Source organism: Anas acuta, chromosome 1, assembly GCF_963932015.1.
Source record: "Anas acuta chromosome 1, bAnaAcu1.1, whole genome shotgun sequence".
Taxonomy (NCBI): domain Eukaryota; kingdom Metazoa; phylum Chordata; class Aves; order Anseriformes; family Anatidae; genus Anas; species Anas acuta.
Genome location: NC_088979.1, coordinates 71594044 through 71609084, shown reverse-complemented (window position 1 = coordinate 71609084; position 15041 = coordinate 71594044). Strand labels below are relative to the sequence as shown.

Here is a 15041-nt window from a genome sequence, read left to right as displayed (position 1 = left end):
CACTTTTATTCATCTGTCTAGTCTTCAGTAAACACACACATTTAGAAATATTCTTAGATACTGAATGACTTCTAGATACGGCCATTATGCAGGGGGGAAAAAAAAAAAAAAAAAAAAAGAATCTGAAATCAAATGTTTTATCTGTTGGGGTCAAATGAAGTATTTGATAATGTGGTATTCATCAGTCCAGAATTTGCCTGCTGCTAGTGGAAGTTTTTGAGGCTTAAGAAATTGAAGATTTGGTTTAAGACTTCTTAATTCAAGTCAAGACTTAATAGCTTCAAAATTCCATCAGAATTGCACTTCACATTTTTTAAAGTGTTACAGTTTCCATTATGTTTATCTTTACCTCCTTTATGAAAGCATATTACCAGTGATAGGCCTATAAAATACAATTATCTTCCAAAAGAAATAACAACTATGGCTTAACGAATATCAGATGAACATATTTCACATTCCGTCAGTGTTTGGCTGTATGTCCTGTCTTTCTCTGCTGAGATACAATTTGTCCATAATAACCACCTTGAAATCCTTTTGTAGAAATAAAGTTCGGGAGGAGACCAAGTCAGTCCAGGTTTAGTAATCTTAAGACTGAGTCTGGATGTCATTCCATACTCTGGAATGTCATTCCATATGCTGTCATTCCTTTTCTTTTCCTTTTTTTTTTTTTTTTTTTTCCCTTTAGTTAAATTGTTTAGTTAATATTTTTTCCTTAATATTTTTTTTCCTTTAATTAAATTATCCTTATCTCAACCTGTGAGTTGTTCTTTACTTCTTCCTCTCCTTATCTAGAAGCTTGTTCCCTTTCCAGTTTCCAGAGGTCATGGGAAATGGAGTGATTGCTCTTGGTTTGAGAAGGTTTCACAATTTTTACTTGATTAATCAAAGGAGTTACTGCATAGCTTTCACAGAAAGAAAAAGTTGCCATTCTTTTCTTTTTGTTTTGAAAATGGAAAAAAAAGATTTGTTTGATATCTTTTGGAGAAGCAGACTAACAGGATGTTTCAGATGTTTCATTAGAGCTGTGTAGATTACAAATGAAATGAGTTTATATATATGTTTTTTGCTTGGCTATCACAAAAAGAGATTGAAAATGACCATGTCCCTAACATGACTTAGGACTAATAAAAATTAAAGTAGGAATATAGGCACATAGGTCAGAAAGGAAAAAAAAAAAAAACAAAAAACAAAAAACAGGGAAATAAACAGGGTGTTCATGTAATCAAGATCTGATAAAATGTCTAAAATGCTAGCCACTTCACTTACATGTTTTAGTGATTATCTTCAAAAGCTCATGAAGCCCAACTGAGGTACAAGAGAACTGAAAAAAAATAAATACCAACACTGTAGTTAAGAAAACGCAAAACAGTTGAACTTTGGTATCAGGAGAAGTATTTTGTTTAATACATTACTAAACAATCAGTCAAAGAGCATCTGTAGAGTAAATCAGTGATAGGAAGCAGCTGTTCTGTAAGTTTCCACAACAAATCATATAAAAGCAAACTAATTACCTCCTCAAAAAAAGTAATTATCTTAGAGTACAGGAAGAAATTGGTATGATATATCTTAAGCAAAATTTTCTTACATGGTCATACAGTCCGGACATTCTTCTGTCCAAACTAAAGAAGTGTCATTGATCTATTACAAAATGTGAGAACAGATGTTTTCAAAGGATTTAAAGAGAGGTCATGATTACTGGTTATCGGTTAAACATGTCAACTACATCCAGCTCATGTTTCTTTTTGAGATCAGTACCATTCCACATTTTCATTAATGACTATCAGGCATGGAGAAGGCACTCTGAAAATAGGTGGATAATATAAAACTGAAAGAGATTAAAGCACAGGGGACAGAATTACAATTCAAAATTATCTTAGTGAAATGACTGGAGATCAAAAAAATTAATTCAGTGAATACAAATGCAAAAATTTTATTCAGAAGGAAGAAATTAAATACACAAACAGCAAACAATTTGTGAGGAAGGAGTAGGAGTGGCACAAGTTTGTACAATGTTATTTCAAAGAAAACATCACTTTGAAAGGAAGGTTTTGTAAAGCAACTCAACAGAGATAATGGAGATAATTATTCTTGTCCCAGACAGGCCCAAATGTAAAGTAATTGAAAGAAACCCAAGAAAGTGTTTTAGGAAAGATAACCTAAAAGGATAAATTGAAATAGGACAAATTTGTTTAGCTTCAGGAAAAAGAAAAAAAAAAAAAAGTATTAAGCATAGTTAATCAAATGTGTGGGAAGTCATTATAAAGAGACAGTAAACAGTTCTTTTTCAGGTTCCCTGGGGTTAGTATGGGGAATAATTGAGTTAACTTACTGCAAGCAAGTTGTAGACTAGATAGTAAGAAAACTTTGTAACTGTAATGACAGTTAAAAGATGTCAACAGTAACAATGGTAATGGTCAAGACCCAGGAAAGGGCAACTGCAAAAAGGTAGACTAGCAAGCTACTTGTTTAAGAACCAGTTCCAAAAAAAAAAAAAAAAAAAAAAAAGGCACGGATATATGGATGTTTGCTGCCTACATTGGGACTGTATTTGTGACCTCGCAAACAGGCTACTGACCAAGCTTAGTCAAGCCAGACGACTGTCACCTGCTCCTGCTTTTTTCTGTCCCCTACGGGGAGGACTGAGGCTGTGACAAGGAGACTCAGAAACATCAGAATGGACTTTACATCTGTACTGGGTCTGGCTGTGATGTTAACTTTCCCTGCAGCAGTCCATACAGTGCTGTGCCCTGCACTTGTAGCTGGAACAGCACTGGTATCACACCAGTGTTGTGTCTGCTGCTGAGCAGCAGTGGCACAGCATCAGGCCTCTCTCTAACCCTCCTATGGGGTGGGCTAAAAAGTGAGAAAAGAAACATCACCAGGGCAGCTGACCTAAACCAACCAAAGGGATATTCCATACCATATGATGTCACACTCAGCAATAAAAGGTGGAAACAGGAAGAAGAGGGGAGGGGTGGGCTCTTGTGAAAACGTTGGTCTTCCTCCCAAACACCGACTACAAGCGTTGAGGCCCTCCTTCAGGGACGTGGTCAAACATCACTCATATGTGGGAAGTAGAGAGTAATTTCTTTCTTCTGCACTTCCACATAGCTTTCTTTTTATTTTTTTTTCCCTTTCCCCCTCCCTTTTCCCTTTTCCCCTTTCCTTTTTTCTTTTTTTTCCCTTTAGTTAAATTGTTTAGCTAATAATAATTTTTCCTTAGTATTTTTTTCCTTTAATTAAATTATCCTTATCTCAACCTGTGAGTTGTTCTTTACTTCTTCCTCTCCTTCTCTAGGGAGGGGGAGTGAGAAAGCGGTTGTGGTGTTTAGCTGCTGAGCACGGTAAAACCACAACATCCATTGGAAATATGCTGAAGGGATCAGAAGCATGAGTAGTATTCTCCTCAGTCCTCCCCATTGGAGACTGGGACACAAAGAGGAGGCAGCACACAGGTCAGTTGAATGATTGGCTGTGTAGCTGGCGCCATGATTAATGTTTCATGTTTTATGATCTTGGGAGTGCTTTTAAGAGACCAGGCATGCTGACACAGGATGGGGTACACCTGACCAAGTGGAGCAAGAGTGTTTTGGGCAGCCAGCAAGCAAGCTGGCTGGATTCATTAACTGGGCTTTAAATTAGATTCAGTGGGGGAAAGGGATGTACCTGTAAGTGACTCAAAAGAACTCCTGAATGCCAATACTTTAAAAAAGAGCAGGGAAACACGTGTGAATCATCCCATAGAAATCAGAAAGGACTCCTCTATAAAGGTGTTATGGCCTATAGCCCAGCTGAAGTGCCTCTACACCAATGGACACAGCATAGGAAAGAAGCAGGAGGAGTTGGAAGCCACAATGCAATTAGAATACTATGATCTAATTGCTGTCACGGAAACAAGGTGGGATGAATCACACAGCTGGAACATTGGAATAGAGGGCTACAAGCTTTACAGGAGAGACAGGCAGGGAAGGAAAGGGGGGGGGGGTGTTGTCTTCTATGTTAAGAAACTGATAGACTGTGAAAAGTTCCCCCTAAGAAAGAGTCAAGACTGGGTTGAGAGACTGTGGGTAAAAATTAAGGACCAGACATCTTGTAGTTATGGTCTCTTATAGGCCACCCAGTCAAGGGGAGCCTGTTGATGAAGATTGAAGGATAGCCAATGTCACTCTGGTCTTCAAGAAGGGCAAGAAGGAGGATCCAGGAAACTACAGGCCAGTCAGTCTCACCTCTGTTCCTGGAAAGGTGTTGGAACAGCTTGTTCTGGATGCCATCTCCAAGCAACTGGAAGAGAAGAAGGTTATGAGGAGTAGTCAGCATGGATTCACCAAGGTAAAGTCATTCTCGACCAACCTCATTGCCTTCTATGGTGGCATCACCAGCTGGGTAGGTGAGGGGAGAGCGGTGGATGTCATCTACCTTGACTCTAGCAAGGCTTTTGATACTGTCTCCCATGACATCCTGATAGCAAAGCTGAGAAAGTGTGGGATAGAGGAGTGGACAGCAAGGTGGGTTGAGAACTGTCTGACTGGCCAAGCTCAGAGCGTGGTGATCAGCGGCACAGAGTCTGGCTGGAGACCTGTGACTAGTGGTGTTCCCCAGGGGTTGGGGCTGGGTCCTGTCTTGTTCAACATCTTCATTGATGACCTTGATGAGGGAATAGTGTCTGCCCTCAGCAAGTACGCCGATGACACAAAGTTGGGAGGAGTGGCTGACACGCCAGAAGGCTGTGCTGCCATTCAGCAAGACCTGGACAGGCTAGGTGTGGATGGGTACGAAGAAAGCAAATGAGGTTTAATAAGAGCAAGTGTAGAGTCCTGCACCTGGGAAGGAACAACCACATGTATCAGTACAGGATGGGAGATGACCTGCTGGAGACGAGCTCTGAGGAGAAGGACCTGGGGGTTCTGGTGGACGACAGGTTGACCATGAGCCAGCAGTGTGCCCTGGTGGCCAAGAGGGCTAATGGGATCCTGGCATGCATTAAAATGAGCTTGGCCAGTAGGTTAAGGGAGGTGGTCCTCCCCTTCTACTCTGCCCTGGTCAGGCCTCACCTGGAGTACTGTGTCCAGTTCTGGGCTCCCCAGTACAAAAAAAGACAGGGATCTCCTGGAAAGAGTCCAGCAGAGGGCCACGAAGATGATACAGGGCCTGGAGCATCTTTCCTATGAGGAAAGGCTGAGAGACTTGGGTCTGTTCAGCCTGGAGAAGAGAAAACTGAAAGGGGATCTCATCAATGTGTATAAATACCTGAGGTGTGGGAGACAGAGGGATTTGGCCAACCTCTTTTCAGTGGTTTGGGAGGATAGGACAAGGGGCAATGGCCACAAAACAGAGCACAGGAAGTTCCACACCAACATGCAAAAGAACTTCTTCACGGTGAGGGTGACCGAGCACTGGAACAGGCTGCCCAGGGAGGTTGAGGAGTCTCCTTCTCTGGAGATATTCAAGGCCTGTCTGGACGCCTACCTGGGCAGCCTGCTTTAAGGAACCTGCTTTGGCAGGGAGGTTGGACCCAATGATCTTTCAAGGTCCCTTCCAACCCCTACAGTTCTGTGATTCTGCGATTCTGCAATTCTGTGATCCTGTGAACTCATTAGGAGCAGCCCTGTGGAGAGACTTGGGGGTTCTGGTAGACAGAAGACTCAGCATGAGCATGCAGTTTCTGCTTGCATCCCAGAAGGCCATCTCAATCGTGGGCAGCATCTAAAGAGGAGTGGCCATCAGGTCAAAGGAGTTGATTGTACCCTTCTGCTCTGCCCTTATGAGGCCTGACCTGGAGTACTTTGTTCAGCTTTGGCGTCCACGGCACAAGAAGGATGTGGACTTGTTTGAGTGAGTCCAGAAGATGGCTACAAAGACAACCGGGGCTGGAGAACCTCTCCCATGAAGAGAGAGCTGGGGATGTTCAGACTGGAGAAGAGAAGGCTCTGGGGAGACCTCATTGCAGCCTTTCAGTACATCAAAGTGTCTTATAAAAAGGACGGAGAAGGACTCTTTACTCAGGTAGATAATGACAGGACAAGGGGGTCTTAACTAAAAGAGGATAGATTTACACTAGACATTAGGAGGAAATTCTTCACTGTAAGGGCAGTGAGACACTGGAACAGGTTGCCCAGAGAAGCTGTGGATGCCCCATCCCTGGAGGTTTTTCAAGGCCAAGCTGGATGGGGCCTTTGCCAATCTGATCTAGTGTGTGGCATCCCTGTCTATGGCACGTGGGTTGGAGTTAGATGATCTTTAAGGGTCTTTCCAATCCATGGTATTTTATGATTAAACACTATTATTTTCCTTGAAAGCATTGTAAATTTCCCATCCTGGGAGACTTTTAAAAGCAGTTTAGTCAGATATCTGTCATAGGCAGTGAACATCCTTGTTCAAGGAGGAGAGGAACTTGAGAAATCTTGGGGGTTCCTTCAACATCTAAATTTCTATTTTTATATATATATATATATAAGTGTAAAATGCTAACTATCAGAAGGACTGTAGTAAATACTAATTTAATGAATTGGGAAAAGGCTTTCAAATTTTAATCTAAGCCTTTGTTATATACTCTTTATGATAATCTGTGAGAAATTCTTAATGATCGGGTAAATGGCAGACAGGTGCTCGTAACAGATATGTCCAATTTAACTACATTTTTATTGTGGAGATCTCATAGAGAGATTTCTAGAAGCAGTTATAGCATAGAAGCAGGATCACTTTATTATTCAAATAATAACAGTTTATAGAGGCACCTCCCATCAGATCATTCACAGAGTTGCACAGATCAGAAATAAAGGACTAGCAGGCCTTTAGGTATGTATTTATCCCAACCTGGCTTTTATTTATCAATACACAGAAATCATTCAGAAAGGAATACTCACCATATTTCAATATAACCAACTAATAAAAAAATTTCCTCAAAACCTGTGCACATCTGCCTTGTACTTTTACTGTTAGTCATGTGATGTAACAGAGTATTCTCTCTCTTTCATTGTTTGCAACTTGACCATAGTGTACTCTGAGTGATGAAATGTGGTGTAAGTCCTAGAAGAAAGCATTTAACACCCCGTTAATAATCCCCCAAAGAAATATTCCCTGGAAAAGATAAACAATACAACAGGAGACATTGCACGCTTTAAGTAGATCATGGAGTATTATCAAGGATATAATTTGTGGTAAAAATCATGGCTTGTTTGTTGCCATATCTTGATGTATAAAGTTGAAGATTGGTTTGTGTGTCCTAAAGGTTTGTGTCATTTTTCAACTGCTCCCATTTTCCTAACAAAAGATACTGTTCTTCTCTGCAAGCCTTTTCTTGCTGATTCAGTGCAGTAACACTAACACTGAAGTATTAGTTAGCATGAATGTTAGTAACTTTGATAAACAACTGCATTAGAATAGTCTTACATGGCTGAAGTGCCATCCCCACCTCTTTTGTTGGTCTCATGTTAGGTTTCAAAGGTGATGTAATGGAGAGCCAGAGAGTGCAATAGAGAGAGGGAGGGGGGTGTAACTGAGGAAATAGGCAAGACCCATTGTCACTTTTCAAATGGTGAGAGTGCTACATCTGACACCTGGCATAATGTGATGGGGAAGATGTTACGACATTGGACTGCAGCTGTGTACCACCTGCTAAGCACCTCTTTGAGTGTAGGTCCTCCATAAAGGGAAATATATGTTGGTAGGAGTACCGTACTACAGTTTCATCCCAACTCCATGATCCTATTTGTTAGGCACAGCTGGTCATAATAACAAAACATTTATGTGTTAGCAATGCCTGGTGTGTCAGATCACCAAGTGAGATAGAGGTATAAATATGTGATGTCTCTCAGCTGCTGGGGACCAGAGACGGAGCCAACACTGTGAGTCTTGACACAGGTGTGGGAGTAGGATGACATGAGATGGATAGTTAGATTACAAAATTAAAAGAATAAGTGGTGCTGTCACATGTAGTTGCCTTCTGTTGTACTTTGTGTCACTCAAAGCACACCTGTCATCACCGGCATATTCCCTAACCCCTGAATTAATAACACATGCACCAGCTTCACAGTTAACTTTGCTCCCAGGGGTATTTATAAATCAAGGCTCTGAGTTAAAGCTTTTTTTTTTTCTTTTTTCTTTTCTTGGTTCTACCACAAATGTTAAAGGTGATGAGTCACTATATTGTTTTATTAAGAACTGCTTTGTGCAGCTCTGAAAAATTATGGTAATAGACAAAGTGAGCAACATTTTCACTAACCTTTAATTACTAACCTGGGGAACAAGACCTGATAATGAGGATGACAAATGCATGCAACTACTATAGAGCAGGCAAGTAAAACAAACTCCTGAAATCAACATGAAAGTACTTGGATCCCTAATTGTATACAAAAAGAAGTTTCTTAAGTGCTTCATTTTGTTTAGATGAAATGAGCCTGGGAACTGCTAAGGAAATTGAAAGTCTGAGTATTATGAAAGCAAAGAAAAAACAAGTGGGTCATAGATATTTGTTATAAGGGTACTTTTCTTATATAAAATTGAGGTTCACATTTAATACTGTTGTTGTTGTGTTTTGTTGGTTTTTTTTTTTTTTTTTTTTTTTTTTTTAAACAAACACATTGATGAAGTTTTGTCATATTGTGAGCAACAGGTCATTAGCATGTTCAGGTATTTTTAAAAATCCTACTAGTAACTTGTTTGAAATCTGAAGAAAAGTCTCACTAGGCAGTTGTAGTGACAACATTACTTTACTGTTATTACAGTTTTAATGGAAGATGTGTGTACGTAATTACTAAAAAAACTGCAACAGGCATATTAACATAACACATTTTAAGTAACCTGCAACTTTGTAACCTGCAACATTGAAATAATACCTATTTCTAATCATCTCTAGTTCTCACATCTGTAATGTGTTTGGGGAGTGGAGCAAAAGGATTGCTTACAAGGCAGTCAGGTAAGGTGAGGTGACATGGTTTATTAGATTGCTATTACCACCAAAAAAAAATAATAATAATAATTCTGCTCTCCTAGATCCTTTACACCACTTCTTTTGTTAATATGGGCTTTCTCCAAGTCAGTTCCATGTAATTCAAAACATTTTAATTGTTTTGGTAAAGAACTAATCCTGAAAAATTGAAAAAGTAAAAATAAAGAGGAAGAGAAAAAATGAAAACATTTATGATTTCAAAAGTTTCTGTCTGGTAAGTGGAGCTGAACCAGCTCATCTAGGAATGGTAACTAATGAAATGTGCACATGCAAGAAAGAAAATACATGATATAGAATGAAGTCTGATAGCAGAACCTCTTCCAACAGCCATGAAATATTATTCTTACCCTGATGTTTCATCAGAACTTGCCCTGTGAGTAACTGAAAAAAAAATCATTAAACCTCATATAATGAGGTTTTAGTATTGTATCAAAGTTTTTCAACATTTTCTTTTGTATAGTCTAGCAAATGTTTTCATGCAGCATATGTAAGTGTGTATTTATAGTCATAGGTAGCGATCTTGACCTGAAGACTACCATACACAGAGGAGCTGATGGTCCATATCACTGTTAGCCTGAGCGCAGGCACCCTGTCCATGCATAGTGTGGCTTTCAGGCCTATGCTTTGATGCATGTGTCCTTTGGCCACAGGATGAACTTGGCCAGTTAATCCAGCTGGAACCAACAGGCAACTCCCACTTGTCTTGGTGATTATACTACCAGTGTGGTTTTGCCTTTATATAACAGTACAGCAAAGGTTCCTGTGCAGATGTCTTCATTTGACAGTAAAATTGATGAAAGATTGTATTCTTTTTAAAAGTAGCTCTAATGGCCAAAATGGGGCAACCATACCTGGGATGGGCACTGCATAGCATGCTGTGCCCTGATTAGAGGCACTGCACAATGCAGAGTTTCCAGCATATGAAAGGATATGAGGTTATCTATACTACCATTTCCTTATCGTGCAGTAAATGCCATTTTAAGCTATTTCCTGTCTAAAAAAAGACAGAGTGCCTTTCTCATTGGGATCATAATGAACCAGTACCTCTTGGTGCAAAGCATCATGTATTCATTCCTCTTAATAGCATGGAAGCTGTACAGTCTAATGATCATTCTGGTTTATCTTCATAAATGGCAGAGTTGGTAAGAAAGATAACAGGTAAATTATGTTTTACAATAGTTTTCACTTTTTTTTTTTTTTTCTCCAAAATAAGTTTTGATTCTGTATTCTCTAGACTTTTAACAAGGAACTCTTTGAACACAATAATTAAGTTTTCAAAAGCGAGAGGAAATCATGCAGATTTTTCCCTGTATTGTGGATGACTTGAAGACTTGCCTTCAATTAGACCGTTTCTCATAAATACACAGTGTTTCTCATAAACTTGCAGAAAAAAGGAAAAAGAATGAATGTATACCCTAGTCACTGAAATACACTGAGCACCCAACTGTGTTTAATAACAGAAACAACTGTGTTTAATAACAGAAAACAATCTAAAAGTACTGAAAAGTGTCTGGAAAAAAAATAAATCCTTTTCTCCTCACTAATGAACATCTTGAGTACCTAGGAAGTACTGTAAGAGATACTAAGAACAAGTCTGTTTGGCCCTGTGAACTTACACTGTATGTCATGCTGTTTCCTTAATCATTGTGTTTTGACTCACATAAATTGTCTCTTGCTGTGCTGATAGAAAGGGTTAAAGGGTTGCAAAGAGTTAAACGGAGAGGAAACATGAGGTGGGACTCTGGATATATGGCCCTACAGCATCAAATTCATCTGCAATAAAAGATTTTCAGGACTAACTTTTGATTTTCTTTGTTGTGATCTTTTCCAGTATTTCAGACTTCATTTTGTGTGTATTTAGGCTATGTGGTTTCAAGCCTTTAAAACAAAATGTATCCTGTTATAACAACATTCAGTTCCATTCTTAAGTTGTTGGGCAACATTTAGCTGTTTTCAGTTTATCCAGTTCAACTTTTAGAAAAGAACTACTATTAGAGTAAAAATAGTCCTGTTGATTCATACAGTATGTCAGTGAAGCTAAGGAAGATTCCCAGCTCATTTGAAGGAAGAAAAAAAAAAAAAAAGCTTTTTTTATATAATCACAAACAGAGACACAAACAGAGATACTGAGAGGCTTTGAAAGACTTAATATTTGTTAAGAGGACCAGAAGACTACTTTTTTTTTTTTTTCTCCTCTCTCTGAATTTCTGATTAACCTCATGTAAAACAAGACAATACATACATATATAACATATGTGTAACTACATACAAAAATATAGGAAGGAAAAATAACTCAATCATGGGAGACTTGCTTAGCAAAGATTGGTTTGAGCCTTTCCTGCAAAGAGATTTCTTCATGTTTGATGACATATCATAGAAGTTAAATTCAAGTAATGGGTATTAGAATTATACTTTCTGACACAGTATGGGTTTCCACTAAAGAGAGGAAAGCAAAAAATTAACAGTAATTAGAGATGTCAGACCATCTCTGAGAGCAAAATGTAGCTGAGTAACTTTTCATACTGAGATGTATTGACAACATTCTGGGTTTTGCCAACCTTACTATGTTTCAGTAGAAATAATTTAATTGAAGTTGATAAACCTTGAAGTTGATACATCTTCGAACATTTCAGCTGATACAGTTGAATGGAGAAAGGGGGGGAGAAGGAATGGGAATGGGGGAGAGAAGTAACAAAAAATTGACTCACTCCAAAAGTAATCTGATGTCATGACATTCAGCATGTATGATATACTGCTTTCATTCTTTACCCAGGAAAAAAATGTCCTAATAGAAACATTAGGATTATTCCATTACATCAATTTAATTATAAATTCAGGGCACCATTCTACATTTATACTTCTTTAAAGGCCCAGATCTCATTATCTGTATAAGTGTTTGCCTGATCTGCTCTCTTCCTTTAGATATATGTGTGTGTGTGTACTTTGTTTTTGTATTTGTGCATTCTTTCTGTATATACATGCATATATATGCATGTACTTACATATTTTTTATGTACACTCTACCATTCTTATGTGGATAAATTAGGAGGATGAATTGTAGAGATACACTGCAGATATCCAAAGAAAGTTTGAATAAATTTATTTGACCTGAGAAGGATGAAAAAAAAAAATAATACACTTGACTGGAAGGCACAAAGTACAGAAGAGTCCTGAAGAAAGAAATCTCAGATTTCAGGAAGATCAGCCAGAGCTCTGACAAGTGAAAAAACCACACCTGCCTCAGGCTAGTTGAGAGACTGTTTTTGATTATTTTGGAAGTATCTTGATATTTCACCTCACTCGGGCTCAGTTACTGCCTTCCCTAGCAAAGGAGTATCTTCTAGCTTATCTTTGAATAGACGCTCTTCATTCCTTTCAGCCACCTTGACTTGTTTTGGAAACTTATGGCCCAGCTGCAGATACTGCAGTGAAAACAGCAAATTTTGCACTGCTTTGATCATCTCAGGAAAACTGTCAGCCCTGGAAGTCTTCTATCTTATATTCTGCCAGCATTCAGAGAAGATGTTGGCAGCAACACTGCTGGTGTTACATGAATGAGATTTACAGTCTACATAGAGAAAAGAGATTTTAAAAAACCCAGCTTGATTGTCCTTGGATTAGTAATAAAACAAATGACCTGGTGAGGATCACACTGTATTTTTTAAAAGGTATTGATGACGTTTATAGTTGATTGTATTCTGGGTCTTGCTACGTTTCTCTTAAAAATGCAAAGTTCCTCAAAAAAATTTTTCAAGACTGGCAAAAACTGTTCTAGCACAGCAAGAGAGAAACACTGTCTGTTAAATGCAAGCACCCTTGGCTGATGGTGAATATTTATACAGCATTTCCTATTTAACTTTTTGCTCTGCATTTGCAATAATCTGCAAGACATGCTGAGAAAGATAACAAGCAAGATTACATGCTACAACAGACAAGACATGCAGAAGTCATCAAAAGAATTATTGCTGTTGTAACAGGCTGATAAAGAATAGGGACAAGTGAGTAAGTACTAGTTTGTTTTATGTTGGTGTAATCCTGTTGACTTCAGCTGAAAATAAGGAAAGATTTTGGCCTGTGATCTCAGCTGATGTATAAACACGCCACACTCAAACCATGACCACAAATCTTCCATGAAGAAAAATTAAGATGATTCAGAAACCTAAGGACTTTTAGATACAAGGTAGAAAGTTTTCTTATTTATTTATTTATTAGGTTTCTTTTTAACATGATAATTAAATAGTTGAAACTGTCTCCCTAGTTTTTAGTACAGGAAACATAAAACAGTCATTATGTTTGGTACCCATTTATTTTCAAATCACAGGACAGTAGCTCACTTTTTTTTTTTTTTTAAGTTTCTTTCTTTCTTTCTTTCTTTCTTTCTTTCTTTCTTCTTTTTTTTTTTTTTTTTAAAGAATTGTAGGTTGAAACCAAGCATTGAAACTGTAGGAAAAAAAATACAAGAAAAGAGAGACAAGAGTACAATGTGAATGAGAATAGCACCAGAAAACACTGAATTGTTTCAGTAAAGCTGAACTAAAGATCTTTAGTTTTCAAGATATTTTTTCACAGTACTTCAAAAGTGAAATACCTAAGTGACCTGTACTTGCCAGTGTCTGATTATTTTATTTACATGTATTCATCAGATTAGAACAAATCTCAGACTGAATCTTATTTCTACATTAGCTGTGTGAGGAGTCTGAAAGAGTTTGTGTATGAAAGTGTCAAATAAGTAATCCAGTAACTGTAGCATTTTATTTTTACTTTTATTTTTTTGCATAGAGGTGCTATACTATAGGCATACCAAGAAGTAATGTCTAAACTTAGATTGCCTAACATTTTCCATTGAAAGCGTCAGTTTATATATGTTTAGTACATTGTTAAACTAATTGTTTGGGTTGAAACTTGCCCTTTGCTTTAGACTCAGTATGTGTGTTTTTATTTTGTTTCTTTGTAATTCTTACAAGGTTGTACTGAAAGTGGCTAAGTTGTTTCAAAACTGAAGTAAAGGAAACAATATCTGCCAATATTACAAACATTTTCCAACTATTTCATTGAAGCATTTGGTGAAGACTATGATGTTTAGAAGAACACAATTCTGGGATCAAAGAGTCATAGAATAAGCCAAGTTGGAAGGAACCCACGACGATCATCAAGTCCAACGCCAAAGAGGTGTATTCTGTTTTACACCCTGACATAAATTGGCTCCTTTTCACCCAACATGATGTGACTAAAGGGAGCAAAAACATCACATTTGTTAATATGACCCCCTGCAAGAAAATTCTGTGATCTAAATTCTCAGTGGTGCCCCCACATCCTGTCAGGATTCCAGACTCCAACTTGGGGAGCAAGAACCTAAAATTAAGTTGCCACATGTACAGATGTTTAGCATCTTTCAAAACAGGCTGGGCCTCCTCAGTGTGCCCAGATAAACCTCAAGTTAAATTCAATAATGACTTGACCTGCTTGTAAAGTATTGCAAATTTTGAAAATGCTGAACTAGATTATATGGAAAGGAAAAAAATACACATGGGAAATCAAGATGAACCCATGATGCCACAGGAATGTGCTTCTTAAATTACTTGCTTTTTATGAATATTCATAAAACCTTATATTCAAATCAACATCGAGTATGTTGCTGGTTAAGAAATCACCATGTAAAAAAAATCAAATGAAAATCTAAGTAAAACAGAGACATAAAGTACCAGAAGACCATAACCTTCAGAAAATATGTCCCACATCTATATGGGAATTAAGATATGTTATTCAATAATTCTACTGAGAACCTGAACCTGGGACAGCAAGAAGATGACATAGAGGCTTCAGGTTTTGAAGTAGTGTGCTAATTAATTGTAAATCGGTAAGGCCATACTGTAAAATTCTGGGTGAGCATGACATGCCCAGACAGCTTACTTTCAGATATCATCTGAGAAATAATTAACTTGGCAGAATAGCTCTTTTAGATGACTCTCCTTTCAGGAAAATGCAACGAAATATGTGGCACTTGAATCCTTTCACTTTCTCTCCAGATTGATTTCCAGTGGGAATGAGGGCTTGGAAATGAAGTAGAACTGCTAGAGTGATCAAATTTCTCCTG

The 15041-nt window shown here is 38.1% G+C and overlaps 1 long non-coding RNA gene across 1 annotated transcript in view; it reads right to left on the bottom strand.

The window, feature by feature from the left end:
- Window positions 1-13708: 13708 nt before the first annotated feature.
- Window positions 13709-15041, bottom strand: part of LOC137856643 (uncharacterized) — a 43041-nt gene continuing 41708 nt past the window's right edge. The window contains exon 5 of the long non-coding RNA XR_011096691.1: window positions 13709-14174. This is a non-coding gene — a long non-coding RNA (uncharacterized lncRNA). The remainder of the gene's footprint in view (window positions 14175-15041) is intronic.